This window comes from Cryptomeria japonica, chromosome 10 (assembly GCF_030272615.1).
Source record: "Cryptomeria japonica chromosome 10, Sugi_1.0, whole genome shotgun sequence".
Classification (NCBI taxonomy): domain Eukaryota; kingdom Viridiplantae; phylum Streptophyta; class Pinopsida; order Cupressales; family Cupressaceae; genus Cryptomeria; species Cryptomeria japonica.
Window position 1 is genome coordinate 720,022,994 of NC_081414.1, and position 5,126 is coordinate 720,028,119.

Consider the following 5,126-nt stretch of genomic DNA (forward strand, 5'->3'; position numbering starts at 1 on the left):
ATTATGTTGATGACACCCTAGTAAAAACCATGAAGATATCTATGCATATTCAAGAGCTAGGCCTCATACTAGATAGAATGGAAATATTCAAGCTCCAGTTAAATCCTAAAAAGTGTGCATCTGGAGTAACATCAGAAAAATTGCTTGGTTACATAATTTCAAAAAAAGGAATTGAGGTTGACCCTAAAAAGTTCCAAGCTATAATGTAAATGCCTCCACCCAAGAATATTAGTCAAATGAGAAGTTTATAGGGTCGTCTTCAATCAATAAGGCACTTTATATCTCAGCAGGCAGACAAAGCTCAACCCTTCACAAAGGTATTAAGGAAAGGAGTTCAATACAACTAGGATAAATGTTGTGAACAACATTTAAATAAATCAAAGATTATCTTTGTAATCCACCCATATTAATATCATTAATTCAAGGTAAGCCATTGATTCTATACATATCAGCTACAAATACTTCACTAGGAGCACTCCTGGCACAATAGGATGAAAATAAAAAAGAGAGAGCTATATATTATATCAGCAGAATATTGGTGTCTTATGAAATAAACTATACTATAATAGAGAAAGCATGTTTGGCATTGGTCTTTGCATCACAAAAATTAAGGCACTATATGTTAGCACACTCTATTAAGCTGGTAGCCAAGATTGATCCGCTCAAATATCTTCTCAGTAAGCAACGCTTACAGGAAGACTGGCCAAATGGGTCATGGTTCTTACGGAATTTGATATTGAATATGTGGAACGTAAAGCCATCAAAGGACAGGTTATTCCAAACTAGCTTGTTGATGCTCCACTTGAAGACAATCAACCTCTGCATATAGAATTCCCAGATGAATCAATCATGCACCTTACTCAACAATCATGGAAGATGTTCTTTGATGGGTCTTTCACTCAACATGGTTCTGGTGTCAGAATACTTTTTATTACTCCCCAAAAATATTCAATCCGAAACTTACAAGATTCTCTTCCCTTCCAAAAACAACATTGCAAAATATGAAGCTTTGGTAAACGGGATCAAGCTAGCCATCAAGTGGAAGATTGTTTAATTACACATCTATGGAGATTCTCAACTCATTATCAACCAAATCAATGATCTATATCAGATAAGAGATGAGAAACTGATGCCTTATAAGAGAATGGTGGATGATCTCAAGAAATACTTTACATTCATATCATTTCAACAGATCCCCAAATCAGCAAATAAGAGCAGTGGATGCAATGGCCACTTTGGCATCTATACCACAGCTACAGGAATCTAATTTTCGCTTTGAATTCCTGGTGGAAGAGTTACATTATCCTTCCTATGATTCTCCCGAGTCCCAGATGGTCTGTTCTATTATTGGACATGACTCATCTCATTATAGCCACATTTATTCTTACCTACATGACCAAGTTGTCCCTACTAATCTTTCCCAAAATGAAAAGAGGAACCTAATCTGAAATGCGTCACAGTACGTCATCATTGCTAACAACCTATTTAGGTGAGGTTTAGATAATACTTTGTTTAGATGTCTAGAAACTAAGGAGTCCCAACATGCATTATCCAAGGTTCATGAAGGTGTTTGTGGATCCCATTCAAACAGTCTAAATTTAGCAAGAAAACTACTAAGGGCTGGCTACTACTGGCCAGACATGGAGAAAGAAGCTATAAAATTTGCTAAAACTTGTGAAAAGTGTCAACTGCATGGGCACCTTATCCATGCTCCAGCAAGGGATCTCATACCCTTTGTGACACACTAGCCCTTTCAACAGTGGGTGTTTGATCTAATTGGCCAAATATATCCTGCATCATCTAACAGACACAAATTTATTATCACTGCCACTGAGTACTTCACTAAGTGGGTAGAAGTGGTTCCACTCATCAAAGGAACTGGTAAACAAGTAGCTCTGTTTATTCTTAATTATATCATCTACAGGTATGGTATACCTTCATCCATTATAACTGACAATGGAGGACAGTTCAAGAACAAAGATCTAAATGAACTCTATGAAAAAATCAAAATAAAACAACACTGGTCATCTGCATACAACCTTCAAGGTAATGGACAAGTCAAAGCATCTAACAAGAATCTGTTGACTATCTTACACAGGACAGTCAATAAATCTAGAAAGGATTGGTATCTGCAGCTCAATCCTACCCTGTGGGCTTATAGAACAAGTGTCAGAACACCTACTGGGGCTACACCTTTTTCTTTGGTTTATGGGTCTGAAGCGGTATTACCTATTGAGGTGGAAATACCATCTATAAGAGTTTCTTTGCAAGGTCTTGTTATTGATGAAGACTATAGAATATCTAGATTGCAAGAGCTTGAACTGATGGATGAGCATCGACAAGTGGAATTTGATCATCTCAGAGTGTATCAAAAGAGAATGTCTAGAGGATATAACAAGAAGGTTCGACAAAGAGAATTTCAGGTTGGTGACCTAGTTCTAAGAGAAAATCCTAAAAATCAACAGTTTTGAGACAACAAAGGGAAGTTTGAACCCAACTGGTTGGGTCCCTATATCGTTACTGCAGCTTTTGGCTCTGGTGCCTATCAACTCTCAACATCAGAAGGAGAACAGCTCCACGAACCGATCAACACCATCCATCTTAAGAAATTCTTCACCTAAATATTCTCTACTACAGCAGCCTATACAGCTAAAAAGTCCTGAAGAAATCCTAAAAATCAAAAAAAAGTCCTGAAGAAATCCTAAAAATCAGAAAAAGTCCTAAAGAAATCCTAAAAATCAAAAAAAAGTCCTAAAGAAATTTTTTTTTTTTTTAAAAGGAAAAAGAGAGAAAATGCCTTGGTGAAAACTTGGTAAACAGGCACCTCGGTAAGAAAAAAAAATGAAACTCTGCCAAGTAGGTGAAAACCTAGCAAACAGGCACCTCTTGTACTCAAGCGCTCCATCTATCAATGCAATGTTGGCATTCCCGCTTTCATGCATCTTTGATTTTGCTTGTACATATATTTTAGTCACTTTCGTGACATACTGGTTCGTTGGAACCCTCATGGCTTGAAACTGATCAATGTCCTAGTCTTAGGTAATCAACAAGAGCACATTACATGTCCTAAGCAGTATCAACCAAGTCAACTTTACGTCAGTGAAACCTGGTCGTCCACTCCGATTCAGTCACTTGTCTCCTGACTACTGAAGAGTTTTTATCACTGAGTAAACAAGCAAAACAACATTACTGAAAACAATCACTAAACAGTTTGAACTATGAATGAAATTTTCTTTGTGTGTTGTCTTTTTTATTGGTTTTTTATTATTATTCTCTCTGAGTAACTCGAGGAAGTCTATCTTGACTAAGAGGAGCAAGGATTGGGGGCATAATATTTTCTTTATTTTCTGCTTGTAGGAATGATTCTGATGATCTGGAAACATCTAATCAGCTGGGTGTCTGTGATAAGTGCTTTCACATCAAGGTGAAATCACCACACATACCTCGACTCCGCTTATTTGTATGCTACAGGGAGGTTCCCATCATTTGTTTATCTATTTTGAGGGAATTTCTTTATCATGCAATCCAGGTCCCTGCGAAATCTGTCCAAGGATATGAAAGAAAAAAGGGTCATTGAGGACAAGATAATTAATATTGCACATGAAAAGCAAGGAACTCTAATCTACCTATTGTGGTTGTAAAATGCTCAGTGATGAAACTTAAGCATTTCAAATCTAGTGACTAGGTTTAGGTTGCATTTCATTATGCATCTCATTTTGCATTTTGTGAATTTAGAGTGATTTCGGTATAATAACAATGCTCTCTTTATCTTTTGAATGAGAGTTGGAAGCTTCATCATTTCTCAGATAAGTGGTCTCTTTTTCATCATCGTTTCTCTGATTGAGTACTTGTGTATTGAGATGTTAGCTAATACATGAGCATCTTCTATAGATCCATACATTTCATACTTATTTACATTTATATTATTGCATGAAGAAAAATAAACATTTGCATTACAAGTTACTCATTCTCCTCATTTATTTGCATCATCATTTATTTGCATAAAAAGAAACAAAAAAGCATACATATAGAATAAAGCATATAGAAAGCATCTCATAATCGAATCAATACAAGTACAATGAATTCAAATCAGATCTCATGTATATATATGTGTGTGTGTGTGTGTGTGTGTTGTATAAAGTCTCAAAGTACAAAATGATGTCAGCTGACATATACAAACTCCCATCGGAGCAAGAATCGTATGGCTACAAAAAAATATTAGAGCTACAAAAAGAATATCTAGCTCTCTGCCTCTCCCTCATTGCCTGGTGGAGGAGGTGGATCCTGCTAATCGGGATCCTGACGTGGTGCCCGAGCTCCCTTTGATCGTGCCATATACTACGAGTATGGTACAACATGTTGCGCTACAGGAATAGCTACATTGTAATCTGCAATGTAATAAGCTATTCGACTGGTCTAGTGCAAAACCTCCTACCTCAAAGCATCTGTCTCTGCTCTCCTCTCTGCTCTCATCACTGAGACCTAACGATCTCTCTTTGCTCTAAGCTCTACTAGTTGTCGGTCTCGCTCCACCAGCTGAGTCTGTGCCACTGTCAACTATAACTGTAACCTTGCTAGGCATTCTCTCATCGATCGCGTTGTGTCAGCCCCCTCATCCCTCGTAGGCTCTTCACCTCCATCCCCTCCTCCATCTCTGCATCTGGCTCCCCTGCTCCTCTCTCCTTTGTCGGACCTGTCTCAGCGTTGCTCTCTCCTCCTCTCCTCCCCCCTCCATCACCCTCACTCCAACAGTCCCTAGGGATCTACCCTCTCCTCTCTATTGCCTACCACTAGTTGATATTTTGTTGCTGCTAGCGCCAGGATCGCCACCTGCCCACCTCAGAGCCTCGACTCTCTGTCCCTGTCCCTGTCTCCGGCCCTGTCCTTGTCCCTCTACAGGGGCATCATCCTCTACCTCCTCTATACGGGGAGCCTGCTCAACTGGATCTGGGGAATGGATGTTGCTGGAACCAATCCCTGTACTGGGGCAATACCCCCACATCCGCAACATCATCCATGAAATCCCATCGGAGTCTCTACAATCTAGTCAACCTCTGCATACTCAGGGCATATGATAACCTCGGTGACCATCCCCTCCTCTCCTCATCAGCATATCTTGTGTATGT